Source organism: Dreissena polymorpha, chromosome 7 (assembly GCF_020536995.1).
Source record: "Dreissena polymorpha isolate Duluth1 chromosome 7, UMN_Dpol_1.0, whole genome shotgun sequence".
NCBI lineage: Eukaryota > Metazoa > Mollusca > Bivalvia > Myida > Dreissenidae > Dreissena > Dreissena polymorpha.
Genome location: NC_068361.1, coordinates 62396729 through 62404232, shown reverse-complemented (window position 1 = coordinate 62404232; position 7504 = coordinate 62396729). Strand labels below are relative to the sequence as shown.

Sequence of the window (7504 nt, the reverse complement as noted above, 5' to 3'; positions counted from 1 at the left end):
GACGTCGCGCTTAGTATAAATTGAACTGGGCTGGCAAAGAACGCTCAGTTGCGACTTTGAAATTGACCACTACGGACGTATTTTTATGCGCTCTTTTATTTACATTGACTTAATCTTAGTTCAATGAAAGACTTTGACGAAGATGGACGTACTTTCGTGAGCTCTGACTATTGGTTGAAATGTTTTGAGTTTTACTGACTTGTACTTTGAGAGTTAAATTGACTTCGCGTTATAAAATAGCGACTTGGTACTCAGGTTGTTAAATGAATGGTGGACTGTAGTGTTAGGTTATTGTTATGAGATAACAACTTGTCTTTGACTTGAGTTGTGAAATGAAATCATACTCTCATGCGATGTTAACTTTTGAACATAAGTGTTGACTGACAACGATTTTTGTGAGCGTTATATTTGAAATGTGTGACTTACATTAATTTTTTTTGAATGACTTGACTTCACTTTAAGTGTTGACATCGGACTGACCGGACGTGTTGCGGAAAATTAAATTTATGTTGTGGGGTCAAGCGATTGATTGTCAGTTGCCGGTGGTAAGTATTGTAGACTGTCATGCATATGCCTAGTTTTCACTCAAATATGAAACATGCTTTGGATCTTCTGTACAGTTCTGGAGGGTTAGTGTTTGTGACAACTCTGTCGGTTGGTTTTCATGAAAGCACATGTGAATGATGATATAACGGGTAGAATTTCCCAATACATGAGTGTCTAGCGGAATGCTGATGTATGATGATTTGATTATGCAATGAGAGTTGAGCTATTGTGGGGAAACGAACATATTATGAAAACATGGTTGCATATATATTATATGAAAATTTATCGAAATGTGTTTGTTGATATGCACTTTGATATGATACACGTATTGCTCAACATTTTTGTTCATGATGTTTTGTTTCAGTGTGCTGTGGTGAGTACTGTAGATTGTATTGCCTATGTATAGAATTCAATAAAAGAGTATGACTGAAAACTGCTTTTGCTTCTTATTGTAGGGTTTATAAGTCTATAACAAAAATCTGTCGGTTGGTGTTTATACGTGTAAGCTCTTTACAGCAATGTTTGAGTAGTACAGAAATGTTGCTACTTTTGTGGTTGCCAGTTGTCTGTGACTTGTAAAGTAAAAAATACACAGAGCTTTGAATGCAACAAGCATTTACTGTTTTAACACAAATTTTGTGCTATGCATGTTTTGATGTAGATCTTTTTCAGATTTGACATGAGATGAAAACCTTACATGATTTGAACAGAGCTGGTTAACGAAAAGGTAAGTTTGTTTCATTCCACTATGATGACTTGTATTTTGACAAAAGAAGAGATACAGTGAGTTACTTTATCATCATGGTTTCATTTAGTGTATAACACATGAACAGAGGTAAACCTAGCTAGCTTTTCGTGTACTCTATTTTGGATGATGAGTATGTCAGTAACTCAAATCATACGGCTAGTAAAGTATGGACATGAATGCTTTGTTCAGATTTTCAGATGTGTGCTGGCAGTTCAAGTCTGGCAGCCGGAGTGAACAGTCGTGATTTCTGGAGCTCCAACAATATGCTAGAAGGTAAGTAACTATGTTTGTTTTGCATTGCATGTTTTCATATGTTTCAGACTTTCAAGCAGAGATGTCATGATGACGCGAGTTGATTACAGGGCAGTGAAAAAGTGAAAGATAAGTACTTTTGACTGAATGTTTGTTCTATGCATGTTTTGTTTTAATACATTTCAGGAGTGCTTATTCAGTGATGATATGACAGTTGGAGTGAACAGTGGAGCCAAGCAGTTTTGGTTTTGGAGCTACTCAACAAGCCTTGAAGGTAAGTTTAGAATAACTCAATGTTAGTGAATTATTAAAAAAAAATATATGCTGTCAGTGAAGTACTGTCAGTTGCTTTTGGACAGTCGAACAGAACAGACGTGGTTGCGAGAGCTCTCATATCTGTTGTGTTAAACTGTTTTTATGATATGTTATGTTTGTTTGTTTGTGTTGTACTATTTTTCAGATGCTGTTGGTAGTGATGGGTTTTCAAGCTGACCTGAACAGAAAAGCAATCATATGGTAAGTACAAATAGTTGTTATATGGGATGTTTTGTGCATGCATCTATGTTTCAGGTGTACTTGCTGACAGCGATGAAGACGATTCAAGAAGAGGAACATTGTTGAGAAAGTGATTGGGACTTGCAAACAGGGTAAGTGTATCAATTGTGTTTGTTTAATTTGTAACATGCGTGCTTTGCTCTGTTTCAGATTTCGAATGCAGAAATTAAACAGGATTTCGACTGCTGAAACACAATTCATCCAAAGTAAGGTAAGATTTAATTCATTGATTTGAGTTGTACAATATGTTCTTTATTTTATTTCAGATTCGAGTCACTGGTTTACACATGGAAGAAGATTTCCACGTCTGTTACTCAACTCTACAGAAGCAAGGTAAGTCGATCAAATTTTGTTTTCATTGACTGCTGTAATGTGATGTTATGCTATTTTTCACGTGTGCTATGCAGAGATGGAGAATTCAATTTCAAGAAAGAATAACTGCCAGCTTAGCTTAGCTTTGTGTTGATTTATGTTAAAAAACGTTTAACATGTGTGTGTGTTTCAAGATGTTTTGTTTCAGTTGATGTCCAGATGGCAAGCAATACAGACGTGTTTCTTCGAGCTGCCGAACAGTGAGTACAAACGTTTTATATTTTTCAGTTGTTAACTCATAGAAGATGTGAAAGATGATAGCAAGGGTAGAATCTATCAGTACTTGTGTCTAAAAATGCTGATGTGTGACGGTTTACTGAAAAGGGTAAATGCTAGCCAGTACTAACACTTGAGCAACCGTGGGATGTCGAACTACCTGATGATGTACTATGATGGTGAACATTTACTATGTGTATCGAAATGCTTTTGTTGATATTTACTATAGATGATTTGATATTGGTTAACACTTGTTTGCATGCTTTTAGCATTGCAATTTTATTTCAGTTGGCTGTGGTATATATTGTAGTATACATTTGTTTCAATAAATCATGATGAATGAAAACTGATTTCGATTCTTTTTTTACAGTTTTAGGGATTATCACTCTATAACAACTCTGTCGGTCGGTGTTCATGAGTGTGAGCTTAATGTTTGAGTAATACAAAAATGTCTTTACTTTTGTGATCGCCAGTTGTCTGTGGTTTAAAGTGGAAAAAACACAGAGCTAGAGCTATGAAGCATACAATTGTTTCAATATTTTATCAATGATAGTGTTCTATGCATGTTTTGATTTAGTTCGTTTCAGATATGACATGACATGAAGAGTTGACAGTCGAACAGAGCTGAGCAACGCAGAAAGGTAAGTGTGTTTCATTTTAGTATGAACACTTGTATTTTGTTTTATATGGTATGTTTTGTGCATGCTTCTATGTTTCAGGTGTACTTGTAGTCAGCGACGAAGACGATTCAAAAAGAGGAACATTGTTGAGAAAGTAAATGGGACTTGCAAACAGGGTAAGTGTAACAATTGTTTGTTTGATTTTTACCATGCATACTTTGCTTTGCTCTGTTTCAGATTTCACATGCAGAAATTGTCTCATAGCAGTGCCAACAGTGAATAAGGATTTCAACTGCTGCGAACAACTCAACAGAAAGTAGGTAAGCATTGAATGAATGCACTTGAGTTGTACAATTTTATGTGATGCTTTTCTCTGTTTCAGATTCAAGTTCCTGGTGTAGACAGAGAAATGTGTTTGAAGAAGGAATTCCACTACTGTGACTTAACTCTACAGAAGCAAGGTAAGTACAAACACACTTTTGGTTTGATTTAACTCATATGTCTTGCACTACATGCTTTTTTTTTAGGTCTCTCATGCAGTGAGGGAAAAGAAGATTTCAAGAAAGAATCACTGCTGCAACTTAGGTCTATAAACAAGGTAAGTGTTTACTATACTGTATACAAAATGTTTCTCTTTTTTACTCTGTTTCAGGTTTCAATTGCAGATATGTTGCAAAGATGTTTTGACAGCTTGTGACAGAAAAGAAATTCAGCAGCTGTGTTTCGACTCTAGCCACGAGGTAAGTCGAAACAAATATACTGGTTTGTATGTTATGTTGTTATGCCTTTCTATGTTTCAGACTTATATTGCTGTGACGGTTCCACAGTGGGTCAAAAAAGAGACGAATACAGGTTTCAAGAAGAAAATTGGCTGTTTAAAATCTGCACAAAATATGAGGTAAGTAAACTACTCCTTTGTTTTTTTGTGCTTTGTTATGCTTAGCTATTTTTCAGATTGGAATGGTGGGTCGTTACAGAGCAGACTTTTGGACAACTGAGAAGTTGAGAAAGAGAGAATGATTCAAGATCAGCTAGGTAAGTCTTGATTATTATGCAATGCTTAATGTATTTTTCATTTCAGTAGCCTGTTGGTAAGTACACTAACTTTCTATAATTTCATATTGAACTGTTTTGATGACTTGTATACTACTATGCAATCCTTAATGTATTTTTCATTGCAGTAGCCTGTGGTAAGTACATTAACTTTCTATAATTTCATATTGAACTGTTTTGATGACGTGTATCCTGCTATGCAATGCTTAATATATTTTTCATTTCAGTGTGGCTGTGGTAAGTACAATTGCCTTCTTTAATTTTCATGTTGAACTGTTTTGATGACTTGTATACTGCTATGCAATGCTTAATGTTTTTTTACATTTCAGTGTGGCTGTGGTAAGTACAATTGCCTTCTTTAATTTTCATTTTGAACTGTTTTGATGACTTGTATACTGCTATGCAATGCATAATGTTTTTTACATTTCAGTATGGCTGTGGTAAGTACAATTGCCTTCTTTAATTTTGAACTGTTTTGATGACTTGTATTCTGCTATACAAAATGTGTTTTTTTTCATTTCAGTTGCCTGTTGGTAAGTACAATTTGCTTTTTAAATTGCATATTGAAATATATTTGATTACTTTTATTCTGCTATGCTCTTTTTAATTTCAGTTGGGCAGATGTAAGTACACTTCATTTATGTAAAAACTAAATATGATTGTTGTGCTATACAAAATGTGCTTTTTTCAATTTCAGGTCAGCAATGGTAAGTAGATTGTGTTTCTTAATGTATAATTTTGTATACATATTGTTTTTTTCATCATAGCATATATTTTATGTTTATGCTTTGTGTAAGTAAAATGTTCATAAATCATTCTTATCTTCATACTAAAAATGTATTGTGCTATGCAAAATGTCTGTATGATTTCAGTTGCCATAGGTGAGTACCATAACAGTTGAACAGTTAGTTTTGTTTAGTTAACGTTTTGGTTCACAGTATAGACTTATTTCATGGGCGCGCGGTGAACAGTCAAAACTGTTCCCCAAGGTATCAGGAAATGTCAGCCCTGATACCGAGGGACAACAGTTTTGACTGTTCACCAAGCAACCATGAAATAAGAGTTTTATTACCTGATCAAATTTCCAACATAGAAATAACAGCAAACTAAATTTTTATTTACACACAACAGTAATCGATAAAATATTTTTTTTTTACTGTTTAACTGTAAAATGACGCCATTTTTTCGACGAAATGACGTCATTATTCCAGCGGGCAACAGTTCAAACTGCTGACCGGTCAACAGTTCGATATTCACCGGTAACAGTTTAAAACATTGCAAATTTCTTTTTCGAAGAGGAAATAGCAAAAAATAATTAATTATCATTTATATAAGACATCAGGTAATAATTCTGTTTTTTATTTGGCAAAATTTACATGTATGCATTGAGTCTTGATTTCAGCTCGATTGTGGACTGAAGAAGATTGCCAGCAGAAGGATTGTATACAAGATACAAAGTAAGTACTGAGTTTCTTACTAAAAGTTTTGAGTTGTATTCAGTGTGTGTGAATATGCTATGATTGCTATGAACATGACTTTTGTATTTCAGCGAGAACAACATTGGTAAGTAGAATTGTTTGCTGTTTGAAGTTGTCTGTTATAGTTCAACATTTTGTTCATAAATTGTAAGTTGTACACACAAATTTAAAAGTTTCTTATCATGCTTTCAATTTCATTTCAGCTTTACTGCTAGACGAGTGTTCTCTACTACTAGACGTGTCAGGTTTACTACCAGGCGAGCAGTGACAACAAGGCGCCTTTGTGGAAACAACAAAACAAACACGTGAGTATTAGTTGAACAATTGATTGATATTGTTTTACTGTATTTTATACTTCAATGCAAAATTGTGCACATAAATTGTAAGTTGTACAAACACAGTGAAAGTTTCTTATCAGGCTTTATATTTTATTTCAGCTCTACTGCTAGACGAGCAGTGACAGCAAGGCGCCTGAACATGCAACACAATACAAACAAGTAAGTATGGGTCAAACAGTTGGTAGAGTTGTGTGTTTTATTTGTTTACTATTTCATTTGAGACATAGTATATTACACATGCATGTTTTTATCATTTCAGGCTGTTTACTCTCATCGTTTACTGTTTAACACAATTTGCTTTTCTTTTTTCAGTGCCAATTTGCAAACCTTGATGTGGACACCGAGTAGTCAATACATACGTGTGGCGTACAGCTGTGACAAAACCGTGGGTCAATCGCACCGATAACTTGAACATTGTCCCGTGTATGGACATCAGTGCAACTTTGTGAATCCATGTTACTTTGTGAATCCATGTAACATTGCGAATATGTGTCGATCGAAAAATGTTAACATTATGCAATGAAACGAACTCGGTGTTGCAAGTGGCAAGTTATGACAGTGTGTATGTTTATGTTTATGTTTTTACATGAAAAATAAAGGAGATTGTTCTCCTACCTTTTTTTCCTTGTTTTATTGTGCTGGCCAGCAATATTGATGTATGTGTTTGTGTATTAACAATGTATTAACTATGCAATACCAAAATCAAACAAAAATAAAACAGTAACAGTCAATTAACTGTGTTTGGGCGGCCGAGGGGTTTAAGACTCCACAAGTGTGAAGCGCGCTGATAGCACTTGAGGGTGAACACCTCGGTATTTCGGTGCTAAAATGTTTTCACGGTGCTTATCTTGACGCACTGTTAGGACTACCAACCAGTTAATGATTGCTTCATCTTTAAACAAATATTAAGTCTCTTCTTTGGCACAAGAGACTCTAAGTACCAAATAACCACAATTTAAGCGCAGACAATCACATGGTGGTACACCAGTCCGAATATACTCATTGCTCTAGCCAGGATTGCAAATTACTTGTGTTGACTGGCAAGGCTCCCCACTCAACGGAGTAGTGTTACTGGCGTTTTTTGGGTCGATAGTGCTTAGGTGAGGTTTTGCTCGAATCGGGAGCGGGTCACTCGCTTGGGCGAGTCAGTTTTCGCTCGTAGTTTCCAATCTGGCTAGATCAATGTAAGGTAGTTTTTGACTGCAATTTGGCAAGCAGAAAGACAACAGCGGTTAATTGACTGAGTATGGGCGACCGAGGTACGTAGGTGTCAATAGACCGACTCCACAAGTTGCGAAGCGAACCGATAGCACTTGAGGGAAAACG

At 35.5% G+C, this 7504-nt stretch overlaps 1 long non-coding RNA gene across 1 annotated transcript; it reads left to right on the top strand.

Annotated features, from left to right (window-relative positions):
* The first annotated feature begins 2136 nt into the window (after nucleotides 1-2136).
* Nucleotides 2137-2659, top strand: LOC127838627 (uncharacterized). The gene is made up of 3 exons (XR_008029890.1): nucleotides 2137-2193; nucleotides 2368-2434; nucleotides 2608-2659. It is a non-coding gene; the product is annotated as an uncharacterized LOC127838627 (long non-coding RNA).
* Nucleotides 2660-7504: the final 4845 nt, after the last annotated feature.